General features: G+C 43.1%; 1 protein-coding gene across 1 annotated transcript in view; it reads right to left on the bottom strand.

Annotated features, from left to right (window-relative positions):
• Nucleotides 1-24,392, bottom strand: part of SUPT6H (SPT6 homolog, histone chaperone and transcription elongation factor) — a 2,620,423-nt gene that overhangs the window by 2,480,816 nt on the left and 115,215 nt on the right. The gene's annotated exons all lie outside the window — the stretch shown is intronic.

The following is a 24,392-nucleotide window of genomic DNA, read 5'->3' as shown; positions in this document are numbered from 1 at the left end:
TGCCCTCTTCCTCGGGCACACCTGTTTTTTTCCCCTTTGAAACTTGCCAGTGTCCGGAAAAGACCAATTCTTAGAAGGCCAATTCCTGCTGAACCTGGAGGAAATCCTTGACTGTTTGCACTGATTTAGCCTTTTCCTCAATTGATTTCAACACATCCTGAGCATTAGCACCAAATAGCTTGTGCTTTTCCAGAGGTGCATCTAGAAGCAATGCCTGTTCTTTCAACCATGCATGTCTACGTATGACGGCCCCTGTCATAGCTGCCCTACATGAAGCTTCCAATGCATCATAACCACACTGAAGAAAAGGATTGCTAACCTGCTGTGCATTATGGACCAAATCCTGCAAGGCCTTTCTATCTAAAGGCTCAGGAGAGGCTAACTTTTTCTGCAAATCATCCATCAAGAAATCCTGATACTGAAACATATGAAAAAGGCAATTAAGGGCCCTCATGGCAAGTGTGGTTGAGGTATAAACTTTTTTGCCCCACCTCCCCAGGGACCTAGCTTCCCTGTCTGAGGGCAAAGGATTTTTGGCCGTGGATGTGGTCACCCCTTTGGGCCCCTGGGAAATTGTTTCTAGATCAACATAATGGGCCTTAAAGAAATGTTTGTGAGTTTCAGGAACCCTGTAGTATCTGTCCGGCTTGACAGGAGCAGGAGGGAGAGAATCAGGAGAAGCACTCGAATCTGAGTACACATCATCCAGTACATCTAACACTGGAGGGATAGCTAAAGGCCTGTGTTGGGGATGCTTAAGGAAGGTACAAAGCCGTTTCCTGGAGTCGGAGAATTCCTGGCCTTGCCACTGAAAATGCTCCCTCATGGAGTGGAGAATTTCCCCAAAAGAAATATCCTCAGGAAGAGAGGCAGATGGAATAGATTCCTCCTCATCAGAATCTTCGTAGACCTGGAAGGACTCTTCCTGGGTATCTGAGTGATCAGAGTCACCAGAGGCTTCATCTGAAGAAAGGGTGTCTGTATGCTCAACCCTGGGTCTTTTGTCAGAAGGTGGCTGAGAACCTCTGTCAGGATGGGCCTGGGAGCCTCTGATTAAGGAAATTAAATCTGCAGCTAAGGTCATGATTTGTTTATCAGGAGTGGGCTGAGGCAAGGCTTTAGGAGGGTGAGACTTAGCCTGGCTGGAAGCCTTAGCACGTGTGTAGGCCTTGATAGACATAGACATAGGGGGACTAGCTGCCCCACGTGCAGGAGTAACCTTTTCCACCGGTATGGTCTCAGGTAAATCTTGGGCTTCAGTTTCTGGAGGAAAATCAACAACCGGCGCAGGCTCCGGGGCCAGAGTGATCGGTAAAGCGGTGTCGTCGGTCCGGAGCGGTGGAACAACTGCCTCAGAAGAGACCGATGCACTCGCGGTAGTTTTTGGCGTTGTGTCGGTGGAAGTCACGGGCAGAGAATGTCGGCCCCGGTCTTTCCGTTTTTTGGAAATATGTGGTGTCAGTTGTTCCGACGGCATGGTATAAGAGTATTTATCGCCAAAAAAGTCTTCAGCAAACTCTGCCCGGCGCCTGACAGTGCGCTTATTGAAGCAAGCACAGGCCGAGACGTTGTGGTCTGGGCCAAGGCAGGGGAGGCAGTAAGAATGGAAGTCCTTATGAGGTATTTGTTTACCACAAGACAAACAGTTATTAACTTTTTCATTTTTTTCTGACCGGCTGAGGCAAGAAAAGGTTCCCCAATGGGGTACTTAGCTTTTTGAAGACTTCGGATACATAAAACACAGGAGCTGACCGACCAGCACTTGCGAACTGCTTCTGCTTCGGGCACCGCACGGCAAGAAAGACTGGGCAAGATGGTGTCGGCTAATGCTTTTATACCCCAGCCGCTCTGACGTCGGGGAGGAGGCGACATCAGCCGACGCTGGACCCAGACTTTGGAATCTGGTCGACCGAGGGCTGCCTGAGGCAGGACAACCCATATGTAAGGACTGCAGTTGCATTCTTGAAGGAAATCATCAAATGTTTCTATTAGGGGGGTTAAACTTCATTATTTGAAGATATGCACAGTTTTGGTGGGTATGTATTAAGGTAATAGGTTGTGTGTGTTATTTTTTGAGGGTTGTTATTAAAACAAAAAGTCTAAGTTGTGACACAGTTTCAAATGGATAAGACAAGAAGCAACACTGTATGCAAGTTATAGAAATCCTGGAACTCTACATTTTTTAAAAAGCAGTCATGCATAATAGGTGTGAAGAGCAACTTCTTATCATAATGACACTTTCCATATCTTTAAATGTGAATGGTCTCACAGATGCATGCTGAGTGCAAACAGCTATGCTACAGGAGACACATTTACGAAGAACTGAGTATGTGAATTTGATAAAGAAAGGATTTCAGGATAATTATTCAGCAGGATATTTTGGGACAAAAAAGGGTCAGTACTTAACATTAATTGAGCTCCAACAATGAAAGAAAATGGAAAAAGATACTAATGGGAGATTTAAAGTACTAAGGAAGGAGATTTACATTGGCATGAATTTATATTCCACTTAAAACTGCTACATTGTTGCTTAAGAAAATTCTGGGAGAAGTAATCAGCTTTCAGCAGGAAATATTACTTAAAGGTAGGGACTAAAATTTCATTTCCAACAGTTTGGATGTATCGAGGGGGGTGTAGAAGAGGAAAAAGAACAATAAAGGGTCAACTTCTGAAGAAATTTATGAAAATACTTGATATGCAAGATGTGAATTCAGTAGCAACAGTTTGAGGAATAATATGTGAATTCTTTCCCAAGTAAAAAAACTGGGCTAGGCTAGACAGAAATTATATTTCACGACAAACAGTGCATTTTTATTTATTTATTTAATTTACATTTTTTGACCGGGACAGTCCGACTGGATGCATGTCCATTTTCAGCAGAGGCCCGGGGAGAAAAGCTCCAAGGGAAAGCAGATACAGCATTACATAATACCAGCATTACATATTACAAACTATTTACAGAGATTACATAAGTAAGCAAGTTAAACAAGTTCCACAGGTTAGAGTTAATCCTGAGCGCAAGTCAGGATTAAATTAAATTACACAATAAACTGGTTAACAGATTTTTACACATTATAGAGAGAGTTAGCCAGGCTTGATACACTGACATAGCCAGTTAAGTGACAAATGCTGTTTGAGTCTAGTTTTAAATTGACCTAAGGTGGAAAGTAAGGTAATATCAACTGAAAGAGAGTTCCAGGATCTACTTACAGAGTTTGCAAAGAGAGAGTCACCGGTTGTGTTATTTATTTTGCTAGTCTGAATTAGTAGTTTGTTAGAGGATTGAGGCGGTCTAGGATTGTTATAGGGGGTGATAATATTATTAAGTGCAGGAGTATTGCCCAGATTATAGAAGATTTTATAGGTCATAATCAGTTGGTTATACTGGATTAGGCTGGGTAGTTCAAGCCACCCAAGCTTATTTAGATTGATGCAATGATGTGTCCTAAAAGGCAGCCCAGTGGCAAACCTGGCAATGTGGTTGTAGCAAATTGAGAGTTTAAGGACAGTCTTGTTTAAATTCGAGAGTAGAGGGGATGCATACAGAAGGGTTGAAAGAAGGTGAGAGCGAGTTATGGCAATTTTAGCTGGAGGGGTTAGGAAGGCTTTTATTCTGTAAAGTGACCCTAGTTTTTTATTGATGGTTTTGACAGTTTGGTTAACATGTAGGTCGAATTTTAGATTATTGTCTAGGACACCACCTAATAGTTTTGTAGAGGGGTCAGGGGAGATTATTGTGCCATCATTTGAATTTATGGTAAAGGTGAAAGCGGTAGACCTACGTGTCGGTGAAAATAACAGCATTTTAGTTTTATGGGATTTAGGATTAGACGACATTCAGAAAGCCAGTTTTCTATTGTACTAAAGGTGGTCTGGGTAGTTGACCATAACTCTATTGGAGATGTGGCTGAACAAACTAGAGTCATCAGCATACTGGATACAGCTGACGTTTGGGATGACAGTATAAAGGTCGTTAATGAAGATGGAGAACAGCAAGGGCCCTAGTATAGAGCCTTGTGGCACTCCAAGGGTGTTAGGTAGAAGGTTAGAGAGTGTGTTCGGCCAGAGGACAGCTTGCTGTCGACCATTCAGGTAGGATTGAAACCACTGAAGGGCTCTAGAATCTAGACAGAATGTTTGCAGGGTGTGGATTAAAAGTTGGTGATCAACCATATCGAATGCCTTGGAAAGATCCAAGAAGAGGGCTGAGGATATATAATTATTGTTGCGATTATGGTTTATGGTGTTGGTAAAGGCTAGGAGGGCTGAAGTAGCGCTGTGATGAGGACGGAAGCCATGCTGAGTGTCTGCCATAAGGTGATTCTGGATTAGGTGGTGCATGAGTTGTCTATGAATAAATTTTTCCATAATCTTTGCAAGTGGAGAGAGTATAGCTATTGGCCTATAATTGGAAAATTCAGTAGAGCTGCCTCCTTTGTAAAGTGGGATTACATAGGATATTTTCCAGATGGTGGGAATTTTAGCTTCTACTATGGTTCGATTGATTAGTACTGAGACGGGGTAAACAACAGCATTAGCTGATTTTTGTAGGTACTCGGCAGGGAGTTGATCAGCAGAAAGTGTAGTGGGTTTTAATTTTTTGATCAAGGTATGGATAAGTGAAGTGGCAACTGGTTGGAAGCTGAATGCGAGTAGGTTTCTAGGGGTGCTACTTTCAAGACCAGGGGAGCTAGGAGGTAGTTGGCTAGTTAGGGCTTGAACTGTCTCAGTAAAGAATCGGTTAAAACTGTCAGAAACATCTTCAGGGGTTTTACCAATAGTAGCAGCAGGGATTGGGGTTGAAGTTTGTCCAGGATGTAGTAGATTATTTAAACCTGCCCAAAACTTCTGAGGGTTATTTTGATTTACTGTCTGTAAATAACAGTAGTATTGTTTTTTGTCTTGTAAAGCTGATTTTTTGGTTTTGTTCCTGGATTGCCTGTATTTAATGTGATCTTGGGGGTCTTTAGAAGAACGCCATAAAGCACATGCTTTGTTTTTAAGGGTAATTTTGAGTTTAGACTCTTTAGAAAGCCATGGCGCAGTTTTTGCCTTGGTTCTCTTTGAACGAACAGGTGCATGCAAATCAAGGATCTCAAGGAATTTGTTGTTTAAGTATGCTACTGCTCCTCTAAGGGGAGGTGTTTTAGAATAGACCAATTACATGAGTTTAGTTCTTGCTGGAATTTGGCAGGGTCAAAGTTTTTATTGTTTCGAACCTTTCTGAGTAAGGGTTGTTGGGAATTAATGGCTTTGTGCTTAATTACATATGCGAGAAGGTGATCGCTTAGGCCATCAAGGAGGGTACCAGAGGTGTACAGTTGGGGGTGACTATTTATGAGTACCCAGTCAAGTATGCTTTCTTTTTGGTTGGGTTTACCTATCCTGGTAGGGGTGGATATAATTTGTGTAAATGCAGGCAAGTTAATATGGGTGGTTGGGGATTCTGAGGAACAGGTGCCCCAGTCTATGTTAAAGTCTCCAAGTAGTAGGGTTTCTTGGGGGTAATGACATGATAGCCAGTGCAGGATATCTTCAAGTGTAGATATATTGTTACCTGGGGGAATGTACATACAGATGATATTAATGCATTTATTTTTATTAAGTTGCAATTTGGTGGCAGGAATCTCTGAGTCATTAATCTGAGGTGGTTGTATTACATCTATGGTGACATTCAACTCAGATTTATAGAGTACAGCTAACCCCACCCCCTTTCCTCGAAGCACGATCCAGCCTGTGTATGTTATACCCAGGTGGTAATACTTCATTGTCTTTAGTGTTAGGTTTTACCCAGGTTTCAGATAAACAGAGAATCTCAGGGGAGTGGACATCCAGAAGTGCATGCAATTCATGTACCTTGTTATTAATACTTCTAATATTGAGATGACAGGCTAGGAGAGAGTCGGCCTACTAACTGTAGGTTTGTAGCTTAGATTGCAAATAGAGGGTGTATGTGTATCTTAAGTGGGTGGGCCAGGGTTGGGGTGAATATCACCCCCAAGTATTAGGTTGAGTCTATACTTGGTGATGAACTTCAGGAATTTGTTTATTAGTTTGTAGTAGTATTTGGATCTAGAGCTAATGTGCCTGGGGTTGAGATGTTGATACACTGAACAAGATGTTGGATAGGATCTGGTACTGTAAGTATGACTGAAGGTGGGAGGATTTACAGCTGGGGTGATACTATGGCCTTTTGGGACCTGAAATCCCGTGAGAAACTGGTTTTCATACAAGGTAAGGAGGCATGGTGCGAACAAGAGGGGTAGTAAAGAGGAGTACATCATTATCTGTGATTCAGCTAGTGAGTTAAGGAACTGTTTTGCCTGGTGATGAAACACCAGAAGATAGAGTGGTGAGGTAAAGGTACTGGAAGGGGGATAAATAAATTATAGGGCGTTATTAGGGTAGATAATTACTTCTGAAACTACAGCTAGGGAGTGGGATAAAATTAAACTGGAGTTTACAAACAGGGTAGAAATAAAAGAAAGCAATTTAAGAAGTAACAAGAATTATTAAGAAGGACTGACAAAGTTGAAGTACTGCAGAATAAGAAGAATCTCACAGAAAAAGAGATGCTACTGTTGAGTGCTAAACTGAAATTAAGGGACATTCAATAATATGTACAAGTTTAGAAAGACTGCTATTAAGCAACTTTTTTTTTTTTTAATAACTCCAGAATATTAAAGCTTTTAGTACAACAGTTGAAGCATCAGAAAGTAGAAAAGGTTGTTGTCAAGCTTAGGAAGTTTACAAGAAAAATAACCAGAAATCCTGTACAGGTATTATAAATATTTTGGAAACTTCATGAAAATCCATGTAAAGTAAAGAAAAGTGGAAATCAAGAAAAAGTACAAATGGACATGATTATGGAAGCTTAAGTATGCCAAGGTTAAAAGTAGATGTGGCTCAATTAATAAAAGTTAGGAAAGGGGGAGATGAGATAAAAATGGTGATGTATAACCAATCTACTGGAAAGTCTATAGAAACAGATAGTAATCTTGTGGAAGTTTAGAAGCCAAGAGGGCAGTAAGTGATAAAGATCTGGAAGTTTTTGTTTAACAGCATTTTAAAAGCAGGAAAAGCAAAAACACATTGGAAGAAAACGGTGGTGACTAATAGCTAAAGATGGTAAAGACCCATCAGATGCAGCTTCGTTATAGGCCCATTTCAATTCTAAACCATGATAACAGGTTCATAGGTAGGTACTAGGCTATTGGCCCTAGGGCCTATATAAGCCTAGCCAAAGGTACCCTGACATTCGCCAACCAAGAAAATTATCTTCCTGTGCCACTGTCGAGCAGAGCCACAGAAGTGATCCCCGGGGTGAATTTCCCATCTCCCATCCAATCATCAAGATTTTTCTTGAACAGTGCTAATGAGGAGCTTTGTTTGATATAGACAGGTAGTTTGTTCCAGAGTATGGGAAATCTCTGGGACAGGAATCTATCCCTCCAGCCTGTTCCGTTTATTGTGGTGACGAGGTTTAGGTCCCTAGAGCGTGTAGCTCGTAGGGATTGGGATTTCTTTAAGTGGAGCATGTCTAAAAGCTCTGGGTTTGACATAGCTTTGTGTGTTAGGCAGAGACCGCCTCTGAGTAGGCGATATGCAACGGAGTAAAGCTGCAGTTTTTTGAGACAGTCTGCATAGGGCATCTCTTTGAGGCCGGTAATCCTCTTTGTGAGGTATTTCAGTGGCCTTTCCAGTTGTAGATGTCTTGTGAGGTACATACCAAAACGGGCATTGTACTCTATAATGGGTCTAATGAGTGACGAGTAGAGGGGAACAATGACCTCTTTTTTCCTGGATGAGAAACCTTTTGTGATGAGGTGTGCCACATAGAAGGATTTCCTGACTACTGTGGCGATGTGATTATCAAAGGAGAGACTACTGTCCACCTGTGTCCCAAGGTCTCTTATCACACTTTCAGTGTTAAGTAGACGTAGTTCATAGGTACTGAATTTTTACCAAAAGGAATGACAATGCACTTTTTGGCATTGAGCTTGAGGCCATGGCTTTGACACCAGGCATCTGTCTCAGCAAGGCCCTTTTGTAGGATGTCCACATCTTTTGGAGTTTTGATTATGGCTCCTAGTTTGCAGTTATCTGCGAACTTCATTAGCCAAAGACCTTCTCTGTTGGCCTGTACCTCAGAGAAGTAGATACCAAATAGGAGAGGACCCAGGACTGAACCCTGTGGTACTCCACTTGTCACTGGTCTGAAGCTGGATTTGGAGTCTGCTACTTTCACAGTGTGCGTTCTGTCAGTGAGCCAGTTGGCAACCCATCTTGTGACAGAGGGATTTATACCTAGTTTAGTGAGTTTATCTATAATGCCAGAGTGGGGGATGGTGTCAAAAGCCTTGGCGAGATCGTGATAGGCTGTGTGAACCACCTTAACCTCATCTACGCCTTTGGTGACTGCTTCAAAGAAGTCTATCAGGTTTAGGAGACATTATCTGCCTTTTACAAACCCGAACTGGTTGGGGTCCTGAGTTTGGAGATTACCAATGTCATTGTTTATAAGTTCCATGATGATACGCTCCATAGCCTTGCAGACCAGGCTCGTTAGGCTAATTTGGCGGTAGTTTCCGGGGTCTGTGGTCGCTCCCCCTTTGTGGAGTGGGATAACTGTCGCTGTGCACCATTCAGTGGGCACATAGCCTGAGGTGAGGCTATGATTGAACATGGTACTTAGGTGGGGTGCCAGTTCGTTCTGTAGTTCATGTAGAACACAGCCTGGGATGTTGTCAGGTCCCATGGATGCTGTGTTCTTGGCTTTGGATAGTGTGTTTTTTACTGTGCAGCTGTGATTACAGGAACTTTGCATTCTTCTGGTATAGAGATGGGCCCTTTAGGGGATGACAGGGGGGTAAAGTTAGCACTGAACCTATCTGCCAGGATGTTGACAATATCCGTTGGTTCTGTATATTTAGTGCCATTGTGCTGTAACTCAGAGCAGATCTGAGTGTTGCAATTGAGATTCTTGACATAGCTATAGAATGCTTTGTGGTTGTCTTTAGAATCAGTGGCGATTTTGTTTTCATAACTAGCTTTGGAGGATTTTATGAGGGATCTCAGCTTCTTACTGAAGCTGACCAGGGAGTTTCTCCAATCATGGGATTTTACTCTTTTTTGCAACAGTTTCTTTCTTCTGTTGTAGAGTTTGTTTATGGCAGGGGACCACCGGATTGGCTTCCTTTTTGTGGAGGATAGCATCATGGTTCTGTTAGGGATTGCACGATCCATGCACTCATGTAAGTGCTTATAAAGTGCATTTGTGTAGGATTCAGCAGTCATACCTCTATTGTCCGTCAGCACGGGTGTCATGAAGTTTGCCATTTCTGTCTTAAGCATGAAGTTGGCTTTGGAGAAATTTTTTACTGTGGTTTCCCTAACGGGGGGGTGGGGGAGGAATGTGTATGTCTAGGGTGATTAGCTTATGGTCGGATCTGATCAACGAGGAACTGACCTCTGGTGTGGAGCACCTGTTGCCCATGTTGGTAATAACCAGGTCTAGGATATTGATGCCCCTGGTGGGGGTGTGGATAAGTTGATCCATGGCATTAGAATTTATGAATTCCAGAAAACATTGAGCACAAGAGTTGGTACACGAGTAATTTTCCCAGTTAATGGTAGGGTAGTTGAAATCGCCCATTATTAGGGTGTTAGGTTGTACCCTAATATTTTCCAGTGTATTAAGAAATGAGCAGTGGGAATCCTGGGGCATGGTGGGGGATCTGTAGCAAGCTACAATTTGGATTGCGGTCTTGCCCAGAGTTAGTTGCACTTGGATAACCTCGGATGCATTATACTGAGCAACTAGCCTGGAGGTGTGGATATCCTTAATGAATATGGACACGCCTTTAGTGTTTCGGTCCAGGTTAGGTGGCCGAAAGGTGTGGTATGAATTATAGCCTGGTAATGCAGGGGTACTCTCTGGAGCCTTGAACCAGGTCTATGTCACTGCACAGATGTCGATGTTCTCCATTTTAAGGAGTGCCTCGAGAGAGTGCATTTTGAGGTTTATACTTCTAGCATTGAGTAGCAATACCCTCAGATTCTTCTTGCCTGTACCTGTTAGGGTGGTGAATTTGTCATTTGAACCTTGCCTAAAAAAGGCACTATAGGGGTGGCTAGAGCCTTAGCCAGTATCCGGAATCCCAGGGGCGACAGGTGCAGGCCATCTCTGGCAAAGCATCGTGGCTTGTCAATCATGTCATCCCAGGCAGACAGATACTGGATACCCTTAGAATGACACCAGAAGCTTAGCCAATTGTTGAAGTCAATCATTTTGTCCTTGTACTGTGGTATCATTCTGGGTGATGGCAGGATGCTACTCAGAGCTAGGGGCATACCTGCCTGGGCTACAAGATCGGACAGCTCCTCCATGTCCCTTTTCATGTAGTCCAAGGAGGCACGTCTCAGGTCATTCACACCAACATGGACAATGACAGAGTCATATTTGTACTTGTTGTAGAGTGACCTGAGTGCATGTGTTATGTGGCGGATCCTGGCACCCGACAGGCAGCTGACAGTAACTTTCTCCTTGTTTAGCCTGGTGAGTGGAACATCAGTGTGCCTGACTATAGAGTCACCTATGACTAGAGTGTTGGGTACGTTGTTATGCCTTATGGGCTGTGGTTGAGTGGCACACTGAGTTTGTGGGCTATGTGTCATTTGGGTTGTGTTGGGGGGGTGGAGGTGGAGGTTGCTTGTGTTTCTGCTTTGGAGGTCCCTGTTGCTTGGGCAGGTTTTTACCGAGAGCCTCCGCGAATGTAGGCGTGTGTTTTGTGTTTCTGTGTGTGTGTTTTGGTGGTGTAGGTTTTGATGGACTATGTGCTGAGTGTGGTGTGGTGCAAGTGTTTTCCTTCTCCTCTTGACTGTCTAGTCCAGTCTTGGGTGAAGAGAGCTTTGCTTCCAGTTTGGCTATATAAGTCCATCTCTTACAGGTTGTAGTGTTGGGTGGTAGGAGGAGAGGGTTGTCTGTGTACATGAGGCAATTACTGCAATGCCCCAAGATGCCCAGATTCATCAGGTAGACAGGAGAAAACACCGGGGGGGCTGACCCTTAGACATGCCTGGATAGGTGCTTATTTGTTACGTACTAGAAACTGGTTTCCTCTAGACAGTGAGGAAAGTTGAGTGCTGTAATAATTCATAGCTTATTTAGTGCTTACAATAAGTTCTGAACAAGTGCTGAAACAAAAAAACTGTCTAGTTCTAAGAAACAAAATTAAGCTAGAAGGCTTCCTTTCAACACAGAAAGGCTTGGTCCCTAGAAGCCTACAAATAGTCCTGGACACAGCAAATCTATATCCAGGCTAGACTACCCACAGGAAAGGCAGGAAACAAGCTTAAAAAAGTTTTTTGTTTTTTTTTTTTAGTGGAAAGAGAGAAAGTAGTAGCAGAAACTAAGCTGATTGGCCTTCTCAAATGTTCTCCCTGTACTGTTTAGAATGAGGTAATGACACTAGACTGGGAGGAGGGTCCCAGATCAAATTTACACTAGGGGTGGGCAACTGCAAAGCCACCAACTATAAAAACACTATACCAACAGGGAGTGAGGGTGGGAAACAAACTGCAGAAATGTTTCTCTCTCACTGAAATGCCTGATGGCTTTGGCTAAACCAATATGTCCCTGAATATGTGCTCAGACACACAGCCTCCACAAACACGAGGCCCAAATACAAGCCTGAATATGGAAATGCTACAAATATCCCCACTACTTAGAAACAAACTGCAGAAATGTTTCTCACAGCTGAAAAGCAGCAGTGAGCCTTTAAATTAAAGTTTTAAACAGCTAAAGGAGCCTCTAGAAAAAAGAGTTTAACTGCAACAAGTTATCAGAAACAAACAACACAACAGATGCTTAATAAAAGTGGACAATTTCCAGTTAATACCTCACACACAGTGAAACTAGCTAGAAAAATACACAGTACACAAAGTGCTATAAATAACAAAGAAATAAAGAACAAAATAAACAAAAACAGGATACTTAAGGTTTTATATTATAGCTCCGAGTTTGCTGAGTGTCCTTCCTTCGATTAGCTCAGTGTAAAATGGCAGAACACTCACAACTGAGCTTCTTAGGTAAGAGAAAGTTGAAACCTGAGACAGCTTTTAAGAAAGAAATCTCAAAAGATCCAATGAGGTGCTTAGTCTAAGCTGTACTCCAGGTGACCTCAGTCAGCCAATGACCTCAAACAATTCTCTCTCACTGAAATGCCCGATGACTTTGGCTAAACCAAGATGTCCCTGAATATGTGCTCAGACACACAGCCTCCACAAACACTAGGCCCAAAAACAAGCCTGAATATGGAAATGCTACAAATATCCCCACTACTTAGAAACAAACTGCAGAAATGTTTCTCACAGCTGAAAATCAGCAGTGAGCCTTTAAATTAAAGTTTTAAACAGCTAAAGGAGCCTCTAGAAAAAAGAGTTTAACTGCAACAAGTTATCAGAAACAAACAACACAACAGATGCTTAATAAAAGTGGACAATTTCCAGTTAGTACCTCACACACAGTGAAACTAGCTAGAAAAATACACAGTAAACAAAGTGCTATAAATAACAAAGAAATAAAGAACAAAATAAACAAAAAACAGGATACTTAATGTTATATATCATAGCTCCAAGTTTGCTGAGCGTCCTTCCTTTGATTAGCTCAGTGTAAAAATAATAAAGTGTTTATGTCTAGAATGGCTAAAAGAATGGAAAGGGGATGCCAAAATTGAGATATATGAATCAATGTGGTTTTAAGGAGGGGAACAATCATTTGACAACATTAAAAGAATAATTACATTCCAGAGGGAAGCAGAATATAAGAAAATACCACTGTTGTTGGTGGGTCTTGATGCAGAGAAAACATTTGACAGGGTAAGCTGGGATTTTATGAGTAGAACAATGGAAGCATTTACCTTACCTGATAAAAAAAACATAACATCAATTACGAGGATATATGAAGAATAGGAGGTGAAAATTAAAGGGAGGGGTGTTCCTCTCTGTTAAGTTATGTTTGAACAAAGGAACCAGGCAGGAGTTCCTCCTTCTCCTTTGTTATTTGCATTATATTCAGCACCAATAAAAAAGAAAATAAAAGACTCAGAAATACAAGGCTATAACTGGTATGGTTGTAATGACCCACCACTGGACAAGTAATCAAAAAGGCTCAATCCTCACCCATCACAACACTGGAGACGTTCACTAAAAGGATGACAGGCACACACAATATTTCCAGATGCAGCTCTCTGCATCAAGTACAATTTCCCTTAGGAGCACACACAGACCACAGTCAGTCGGGGGCTGGTTTCTCACCCTTTCTCCAAATCCCCAATAAGACTCCCCACTGGCACTGCTATAGAGTTGAGATCTCAGCTGAGTGACCAGGCCAAGACTCCAGCACCCTCAGTATCCAGCCAGTGCTTCGTGTCCCTGTTCAAGTAGATACACACACACACACACACACACACACACACACACACACACACACACACACACACACCAGGGAAAGGCTGGCACAGGTTTACTAGTTATGACCCCTTCCACTCAGTCTACAAGGTAGATTTCACTGCCACCAGTCACTCCCCAACAGTTACTTTACAGCCCTTAATAAAGGGTTACCAGTTTTACTGTGTAATATTAACACAAATGGTAGTTTGACCAACAAGCAAGGCTATTAGGAGTGGCCCACACAGTATCACCCAATAAATATGCAAGTACTCTCAAAACTTAAATAGCTCCACAAAGATCAGCCACAAAGAAAGGTTTAGATATATTTAATAAATAAAAATACAAGACAATACTAAATATACATTCACAGCGATATCAGAGTTCAAAACCACAGGAAATATTTAAAACAACTTTGCAATACAGGCTTACACAAAGAAAATACCTAAATTAAGTTTCACTATATTCCTGACTGAATCAAAGAGAATTATACTATAACCTAAGGACTCACTAATAGAGCAAGACAGATGTGGTGAATGGATCTTCTAGTTGCTGTCAGGTCTAAGACAGAATACAGAATGCCCTGTCTCACTAAGAGACTTCTCAAAATAACATCTAAAACATTACTGCTGGGATAGCTTGCAGAATGACATCATTTCTTGTCATCTGACTTCTAGTTCTTATGGTAAACAACCACTGATGGCAGCTAGTAGCATTTAACATCTACCTGTAAAAAATGATTCCCTATTACCAGATCGCAGACGCAGTTTGTCGAATGCGTCTTGATCGAAGTGAAAAGGCAAATAGCGAAGCAGCTTTTCAGCAAATTCTTTCCCTGGGAAAGAATTAGATAGGCTGCTTTCATTAGTTTGCCATTTTCGGCACTGTAGTGCGATCTCGGAGTTGGTATATTTAAATGGGGGAGGGGGTGAAGCCCCCCACATTACGTATTGTTTCAAAGGATTTTTTTTTTTTTTTTTATCGCAACAATGATAATAGCTGTTCTGAGGTTTCAACATTCTAAGCTTTCACTTACATGGGGAAGATTATTTATCATTCGTTTTTGTAAGCATGCGATAAGATAATATAGACCCGTAAGAATACATATACAAGGACTTTGCACAGATATTTGGCAGATGCTAGAAGTCATAAAACAACTGCATTCCTTCAAGCTTTCAAGACTAGTAATTAGTTCACTCCAAAGACAATACAGAAAGCTTCTTAGTGCAGACTACATCTCAAGCTGCATGGAGAACTGAAAGATACCATCTTTTATGGCCTAGCCTATAATGTAATTTAACTTCAGATATTGTTCTTAAATTTGCTGGACTGAGATTAACCTTATGTATTCCAGTTACCACTGTTAAAATATATACAATTTCAACAGTTGCAATAGTGCGTGTACATGTCTGTTCTCTTCCAGTAGGGCACAACGTGGATATGTATTAAACACAGCATTTTGCAAATACCTTTTCAACACAAACTTATGTATCAGCACTTTGATATACACATGACATACAGTTCTAATAAATTTGCAACACCAGCATCTTACATGACGTAATGATTTACAAAATTCCAGCTAACAGTGTTGGTTGTACCTCCCTACATCAAAATGGTAATCAAGAAGAGTTGTCTATTTGATGAGGACATTATTTTATACCCGATAGACAGAGCGAGCGAGAGACAGAGCGAGCGAGAGACAGAGCGAGAGAGCGAGCGAGAGAGCGAGGGAGAGAGAGACAGTGAGCGAGAGAGGGAGAGAGAGACAGCGAGCGAGAGAAAGCGAGCGAGACAGAGCGAGAGAGAGAGAGAAAGCGAGAGAGAGAGAGAGAGCGAGAGAGAGACGCGAGAGAGAGAGAGGGCGAGAGAGCGAGAGAGAGAGGCGAGAGAGCGAGAGAGAGAGGCGAGAGAGCGCGAGAGAGGGCGAGAGAGAGCGAGAGAGGGCGAGAGAGCGAGCGAGAGAGAGAAGGCGAGAGAGCACGGGAGACAGGGCAAGCGAGCGAGAACGCGAGACAGGGCAAGCGAGAACGGGAGACAGGGCGAGCGAGCGAGAAAGTACAGTTGTGTACACTTACCATAAATATAGATGTTCCAGTGTATTCACTGTTGCAGTCATTACATTTAGTTAATCCTGCTGGCAGGTTGCCCTCAGCCAGCCAAAATTCCAAAGTCTTGGGTCCTGCGTCGGCTGCTGTCGCCCCTTCCTTGACGTCAGGTAGTCAGGGGTATAAAAGAAGCAGCCAACGCCATTTTCTTCAGTTTTTCTTGCCCCAGATGTCAGGTGCCCCTTAAAAGGGTAGCCACATTTTTATATCTATAAATCAATAAATGCACCAATATAAATTTTACCTTCATCTATAAGCAAATACACCACATAGGTTGTATAAATCAGAGAAGAAAAGAAAATTTCCAGCAGTAAAAAGGGGGATGGTGGGTGGGTAACCTGGACTGCAACAGTGAATACACTCTAACATCTACATTTATGGTTCTTCGTGTTTCACTGTTGCAGTCATTACATTTGGGTAGAGTCCCAAAGCTATAGTTGGGGGGCTGGAGCTAAACAGCATTAGGAGTGGCTATGAGGTCCTGCAGAATGAATGCCGTGGCCTATCCACTTTGAGATAGTCTGCTTTGAGATCGCCTTTTCTTGTGATCCCGCAGCATATGCCACTAGTAATTGCTCTGTCTTCCTGACAGTTTTGGTTCTGTCCAAGTAGAATCTTAGCTGTCTGTGTACGTCCAAAGAGTGCAGAATTCTCTCCCCCTTGTTCTGTGGATTTATATAAAAAGTTGGCAGATGAATAGTTTGGTTAAGAGCCACACTGGACACCACTTTAGGCATAAATGTTGGGTTTGTTCTCAGAGAGACCCTGTCTGGATAAATAATGATAAAAGGTTCCACAGCCATGAGCGCCTGCAGCTCTGAAACTCATCTTGCAAAAGTAATTGCAAGAAGCAGAGCTGTTTTCCAAGATAAAAACTTTATATCAGCAGTAGCAGCTGACTCAAAAAGAGGCAGGGTGAGCTTTTCCAAGACATAGTTGAGGTCCCATGCAGGTATTGGAGATCTCCTTGGAGGCCTTAAATTTTTGGCTCCTCTGAGTTACAGTTTTAATAAAGGATGAGAAAACATTGGTGGCTCTGTATTGTAATGAGCCGAAATGGCAGAGGCATGAATTTTAATTGATGAAAAGGATAGGCCTTTGTCCAGCATCTCAGTTACGTATTGCAAAATCTGAGGAATATTTGGTTCAGTTCTATCAGTTCCTTGTGCCTGGTTCCAAGCAAAGAATCTCTTCCATTTTCCAGCATAAGACTTTCTTGTACTAGGCCTTCTGGCTTCCAGAATGACATCCATCACAGCTTTGCTGAGAGGTGTTTTTTGTATGACTACATTATCCGCCATGCTGCCAGATGTTTTAATGTCCTGAGTTGGCTGTGCAGGATCTGACTGTTTTGCTGGTACAGTAGACGAGGTAATTGAGGTAAGGTCCAAGCTGGGTAATGAGACAAGTTCCTTAGGAATGGATACCAGTACTAGTGGGGCTAGTCTGAGGCAATCAGTATCATCTTTGGTTTCTCCTGTCTGACATTTAGGAGTACCTTGGGGAGGAGAGGTAGTGGAGGAAAGGCATATACTGATAGGGCGTCCACTTTCCATGCTTGTCTGTGATAAGTCCTTGTGCAGAATCTTTTTAGTTGGAAGTTGTGAGGGGAGGCAAATAGATCTATGTCCAGGCATCCCCATTTCCTTGTTATGCTGAAGACATGTGGATCCAGCTGCCACTCATGGGGATCCATGAGGTTTCTGCTTAGTTTGTCTGTCAAAGTATTTTCCTTTCCTGGCAGGAATTGTGCCTGCAAATGTACTTGGTAAGTCAAAGCTGTGTCCCACACTGTCATGGCTAGTCTGCAAAGGGGGTAAGAATGTGTGCCCCCCTGCTTGTTTATATACCACATGACTGTGGTGTTGTCTGTCCAACAGTAGTTGTCCCGGATGAAGTAGGTCCTTGAAGACTGTCAGGGCATTTTGAACAGCTGGCATCTCTTTTTGATTGATATGTAGATGCGTTTGGTTTGAGGTCCATGTGCCCTGAAGGCATCTTCCTGCCATGTGGACCCCCCAGGCATAGTCTGATGCATCTGTTGGTGTCTGCCTGGCTGGGGTAACGTGAAATGCTGTCCCTTATTCTGGTGACAAGCCTTTGCCCACCATCGAAACTCCTGTTGCAGGCAGGGAATGGGAGTAATCACTGTTTCCAGGCTGTGGCAATGTTGAGTCCAAACACTTTTTAGGTACCATTGAAGTTTCCTCATATGCAGTCTTGCATATGGAATGAGTAGGATGCAGGATGCCATGAAGCCCAAAACCTGCAGAATTTTTCTTGCAGATAACTGGGCCTTTGTTGCCAACATTGTGAAATAGGTAGTCAGTTGCCTTTGTTTGTCTGGCGTGAGATAAACCATCTGGGCAGTTGTATTCAAGCTTGCACCCAGAAATGTTATATCTTGACAGGGTACTAGTTTTGATTTCTTTTAGTTGACTGTGTACCCCAGGTATGTTAGAAGTCTTTTCACAAATGCCAGATGTTGAAGAAGAATGTCCTTGTTCTCTGCTTGAATTAGACAGTCATCCAAGTAAGGGAATATTTGTATTCCTCTTTGTCTGCAGAATGCAATTATTGGTGCCAGGCACTTTGTCAAAACCCTAGGTGCAGTAGATAAGCCAAAGGGCAGTGCAGAGAATAGGTAATGTATTGAACCAGCCTTGAATCTGAGGTGTCTTCTGCACGATTGTCTGATTGGAACATGCAGGTATGCCTTTTTTAGGTCTAAAGTTACAAGCCAAGCGTTCTTGCCCAGCATGGGCAGAAGCTGCTGCAAAGTTAGCATTTTGAATTTTGGAATATCCAGGAATGTGTTCAGAATAGGTCCAGTATCGGCCTTCAGGCCTTGTTCTTTCTGGGTACCAAGAACAGTAGAGTAAAATCTGTGTCCCCGCTCTTGCTCTAGTACTTGCTGAATTGCCCCCATGTCCATGAGGGATGAAACTTGATTTTGTGCCTCTGCCCATTGATTTTTTGGCAGATGTGACCAGCCGTTTGCCTTTGGCAGAGAATGGAAATGTAATTTGTAGCCTTGTGACACTGTATTTAGAACCCATTTGTCCTGGGTTATAATGCGCCAATTTTGAGCAAAAAGTGCTAATTTTCCCCTTAAAGGTGCTGCCAGAAGATAAGTGCTTGGTGCCGGCAGGAGAAAGTCATTGGGACTGCTTTCTGTATGTTTGTGCTTTATCTTCTCCAGCTTTGGAGGTAGAAGCACCCCATTCTTTTGGCCTATAAGAACCATGCGCCTGGGATCTGCCACTTGGGCATCTGGATCTGCCCCTTTTGAGGTCTGTCTGACACAGGAAAGGACCAATTTTTGTAGGCCAGTGTCTACTAAACCTAGGTGGTTGTACTTGTAAAAACTCTTAACAGTTTGCATAGATTTAGCTTTGTCTTCCATTTTCTTTAACACCTCTTCTGCCTTAGCACCAAACAAAGTATCATGCTGTAAAGGTGCATCTAGTAACTTAACTAACATGATCAGGCAGATTTTGTTCCTTTAACCAAGCATGCCTCCTAATTAAAGAACCCTTAACTGCGGCCCTGCAGGAGGCCTCCAAAGAATCAAAACCACATTACAAAGTATGCTTTCCAGCTTGTTCAGCTGCATGCAATAAATCCTGCATTTCCTTGTTTTCAGCACATTCAGAATTTAACATAATTTTCTGTTTAAGCAATCCCATGAGATGTTGCTGATACTTGAGCATATGAAACCGACAGTTTAAGGCCCTTAAAGCCAAAGTTGCAGATGTGTAAACCTTTTTTCCCCATCTATCCAGTGCCCTTGAATCTCGGTCAGAGGGGGTTGGGTTTTTTGCTGTAGAGGCCTTAACTCCCTTGGCACCCTGTGAAATAGTTTCTGGGTCAGCAGCAGGGTTTTTAAAAATAAATTTGTGAGAGTCAGGAACCCTGTAGTATCTGTCAGATTTAACAGGAGCTGGAGGTAAGGAGTCAGGGGTTAAACTAGACTCCGAAAACACATCATCTACAATGTCTAACAGAGGGAATGGCAAGAGGCCTGTGCTGTGGTAGTAAAAGGAAATCCCAGAAGCTTTTTTTAGATACTGAAAAATCTTGGCTTTCCTAGTGAAAATGCTCCCTCATGGTATGCAAGGTTTCCCTAAAGGAATAATCCTCAGGAGGGGATGCTGAAGGTATAGATTCTTCAGCATCAGAATCCTCATAGGGGGGTAAAGAATATCCCTGATCATAAGAGGAATCAGAAGAAATAGAAACCTGATCCGAATATTCAATCAGTGTCTTGCCTAGGCCTCTTATCAGGAGGGGGATGGGAACCCCTGATCAAGGTAATCAGGTCTTCGGACATCATGATCATCTGTTTTTTGGGCATAGAGGCCTGTACACGTGGCTCATGAGTTTGTTTCTTTGCTTTAGAAGCTGCTTTAGTCTTTGTCTTTGAAGCTGAAGTCATTTTAATGTAAAGATGCAGTTGCCTGAATACACCCTCAGAAGCAGATACCTGCTCAGCGGGTCCAGACCAATCTGAGGGATTAGCGTCCGAGGCGCCAATACTTTGAATACCCAGCGGCATGGCTGACTCCACGTGGGAGTCGGTAGCGGGCTGCGACTCTAAAATAGCAGGTGTCAGGGGCTGTGAAAGTGCCTCAGTGAGAACCGGCGATGGCTTAGGAGAGAAGCTCCGTCGTCGGTTTTGGGCCTCGGTTGTTTTCCTCTATCCTTTTCTTTGCGTTTTTTGTAAACTCCAGTAGTCAGATGGCTATCCAACGACATTTTAAGATAATTAAACCTGCTACCAAAATACTTAAAAGCAAAAGTATACAGACGCTTAATAGTGCGTTAGTTAAATCTAGCACAAAACAGACAACCAGAAACATTGTGATCAGGGCCTAGGCAAGGAATACAGTAAAAATGAAAATCCTTATGAGGTATTTGCTTTCCACAAGTAATACACTTCTTAACTTTTTCTGAAATCAGTCTGGAGCAAGAAAAAAGTTTCCCCAATGGGGTACTTAGCTTTATTGAAGACTTCTGTTCTGAAACTCAAACACGAAAATTTCAGGAGTCGGCCGACCGGCACTTGCGAACTGCTTCTGCTACGGGCACAGTGCGTCAAGAAAGACTGAAGAAAATGGCGTTGGCTGCTTCTTTTATTCCCCTGACGTCAGGGAAGGGGTGACAGCAGCCGACGCAGGCCCCAAGACTTTGGAATTCAGGCCGGCTGAGGGCAACCTGCCAGCAGGATTACCCAAATGTAATGGCTGCAACAGTTAAACACAAAGAACATCAGGAGCGAGAGAGAGCGAGAGCAAACAGTTGTGTACCTACCAAAAATGTAGATGTTAGAGTGTTATTCACTGTTGCAGTCATTACACTTGGGTTATCCTGCTGGCAGGCTACCCGCAGTCAGCCTGAATTCCAAAGTCCTGGTCCGGGGTCAGTTGCTGTCGCCTCTTCCCCGATGTCAGTGCTCCAGGGGTATAAAAGATGCAGCAGACGCCATTTTCTTCAGTTTTTCTTGCCCCAGATGTCAGATGCCCCCAAAAGGGTAGGCTAAAAATTCTGCTCATAAAAAAACATGCACTAACATAAACATTACCTTCATCTACAAGCAAATACACCACACAGGTTGTATAGAATAGAGAAGTACAGATAAGTCCCAGCAATCAAAGGGGGATGGTGGGAGGGTAACCTGGACTGCAACAGTGAATACACTTGAACATCTACATTTATGGTAGGTACACAACAGTACTATGTTCATCGTGTTTCACTGTTGCAGTCATTACACTTGGGTTGAATCCCAAAGCTGAGGTTAGGTGGCTGGGCCTAAATAGAATTAGGAGTGGCTATGAGGCCCTGCAGAACTGCAGTGGCAAAGCCTGCTCTGGATTTAGAATAAAGAGGTAAGTGGTAGTGCTTTGTAAAAGTGTGCACTGAAGTCCAAGTTGCAGCCTCCAAAATGTCCTTGGTTGGTACTCCGCTGAGGAAGGCTGCTGCTCTGGTTGAATGTGGCCTAATGCCCTTAGGCACTGATTTGCCATGTTGTGAATAGCTGAAACGAATGCAGTGGCCTATACATTTTGAAACAGTCTGCTTTGAAATAGCTTTTCCTTGCGATCCTGCAGCATATGCCACTAAGAGTTGCTCAGTCTTTCTGAAAGCTTTAGCTTTGTCCAAGTAGAAGCGTAGTTGTCCGTGTATGTCCAAAGAATGCAGAAGTCTCTTCCCCTTATTCTGTGGGATTGGATAAAAGGTAGGCAAATGAATGGTTTGGTTAAGAGCCACACTGGACACTACCTTAGGCATAAATGTTGGGTTTGCCCTTAGAGAAACCCTGTCTGGATGGAAAATAATAAAAGGTTCCACAGCCATTAGTGCCTGTAACTCAGACTCTTCTTGCTGAGGTTATTGCTAGGAACAGAGCTGTTTTCCATAAGTATTTTCTCAGCTGTATTGGCTGGCTCAAAAGGATGCAGTGTGAGCTTTTCCAAGACAAAATTGAGGTCCCATGCAGGTGTTGAGCTCTCCTTGGAGGTCTTATGTTTTTGGCCCCTCTGAGGTATTGCCTTAGCAGTGGATGTGAAAAAATAGGTGGGTCCGTATTGTAATGAGCTAAAATGGCAGCGGCATGGATCTTAATTGATAAGTAGGATAGGCCTTTGTCCAGCATCTCAGTTACGTATTGTAAAATCTGAGGAATATTTGGTACAAGCGTGTCAATTCCTTGTGCCTGGTTCCAAGCACAGAATCTCTTCCATTTTTCTGCATAACATTTTCTGGTGCTGGGCCTCCTGGCCTCCAAAATAACATCCATAACTGCATTAAAGAGAGGTGTGTTGTGAATGGTTATATTATCAGCCATGCAGCCAGATTTAGGGTTCTGAGTTGGCTGTGCAGGATCAGATTGTTTTGTTGGGTCAGCAAATGAGGAATTTGAGGTAATGTCCAGGCTAGGCCTTGAGACAAGCTCTTTAGGATTGGGTACCAGTGCTGGCGTGGCCAGTCTAGGGCAATCAGTATCATTTTTGGCTTCTCTTGTCTGACCTTTAGGAGTACCTTGGGGAGGAGAGGCAGTGGGGGAAAGGCATATACTGTAAGGGTTTTCCAGCAGAATGATAGGGCGTCCACTTTCCAAGCTTGTCTGTGATAAGTCCTTGAGCAGAATATCTGTAGTTGGCAGTTGTGAGGGGAGGCAAATAGATCTATGTCTGGGCATCCCCATTTCCTTGTTATGTTGAAGATTTGCGGATCTAGTTTCTACTCGTGAGGATCTATGAAGTTTCTGCTTAGTTCGTCTGCCAAAGTATTTGTCTTTCCTAGCAAGAATTGTGCTTGCAGGTGTACTTGATAAGTGAATGCTGTGTTCCACAAAATCATGGCTTGTCTGCAGAGGGGGTAGGAATGTGTGTCTCCTTGCTTGTTTATGTACCACATGACTGTAGTATTGTCCTTCTTTATCAGCAGTTGTCCTGGATGAAGTAGATCCTTGAAGGCTGTCAGGGCATTCTGTACAGCTAGCATCTCTTTTTGATTGATATGAAGATGCATTTGGCTTGCGAGCCATGCGCCCTGAATACATTTTCCTGCCATGTGGGCCCTGCGGGCATGATCTCATGCATCTGTTGTTAGTGTCTGCCTGGCTGTGGGTAAAGTCAATGGCTGTCCCTTGTTGTGGTGACAGGCCTGTGCCCACCATCGAAACTCCTGTTGCAGGTAGGGAATGAGGGTAATTAATGTTTCCAGGCTGTGACAATGTTGTGTCCAAACACTTTTTAGATACCATTGTAGTTTCCTCATATGCAGTCCAGCATATAGAATTAGTAGAATGCAGGATGCCATGAAGCCCAAAGCCTGCAGAATTTTTCTTGCAGTAACTGGGTCTTTGTTGCCATCCTTTCGAAGAAAGAAGACAGTTGCCTTTGTTTGTCTGGCTTGAGATATGCCATCTGGGCAGTTGTATTTAAGCTTGCACCCATGAATATTATCTCTCGAGAGGGTACCAGTTTTGATTTATTTTCGTTCACTGTGTACCCTAGGCAAATTAATAATCTTTTTACAAACGCCAGATGCTTCAGTAGAATGTCCTTGTTCTCTGCTTGAATAAGGCAGTCGTCCAAGTAAGTATACATTTGTATTCCTCTTTGTCTGCAAAATGCAATTACTGGTTATGTAGCCTAGGCCGGTATGACCCTGACCCTGAGCAGCATCTTACCCTCACCAAGAATGATGCCACAGTACAAAGACAAAATGATCAGTTTTAACAATTGGCTTAATTACTGGTGTCATTCAAAGGGGATCCAATGTCTGTCTGCTTGGGATGACATGCTCAACAAGCCACTCTGCTTCGCAAGGGATGGCTTGCACCTGTCACCCCTGGGCTTCCAGATATTGGCCAAGGCTCTTGCCACCCCCATAGTGCCTTTTTTAGGCAAGGCTCAAATGACAAACCTACCTCCCTAGAAAACACAAGTGGAAAAAAATAAGGGTAATGCTGCTCAATACCAGAAGTCTAAACCTCAAGATGCATGCCCTCGAAGCCCTCCTCAGTATGGAGAACATTGATGTCTGTGCAGTGACTGAAACCTGGTTCAAGGCTCCTGAGAGCACCCCAGCACTATCAGGTTTTACCTCATATCATGCTTTCCGGCCCCAAAACTTGGATCGAACCACAAATGGAGGGGGAGTATCCATATTCATCAAAAAGATACCCACACCTCCAGGTTAGTGGCAACGCACGAAGCATCGGAGACCATCCAGGTGCAACTAACCATAGGCAAAACTGCCTTACAATTTGTAGCATGCTACAGACCACCCTCTCAAACTCAGGAAACTCGCACAGCCTTCCTGAAGACA

Source organism: Protopterus annectens, chromosome 13.part0, assembly GCF_019279795.1.
Source record: "Protopterus annectens isolate FY-2018-M chromosome 13.part0, PAN1.0, whole genome shotgun sequence".
Taxonomy (NCBI): domain Eukaryota; kingdom Metazoa; phylum Chordata; order Ceratodontiformes; family Protopteridae; genus Protopterus; species Protopterus annectens.
Note: the sequence above shows the minus strand (reverse complement) of the source record. Positions and strands in the feature narration are given on the sequence as shown.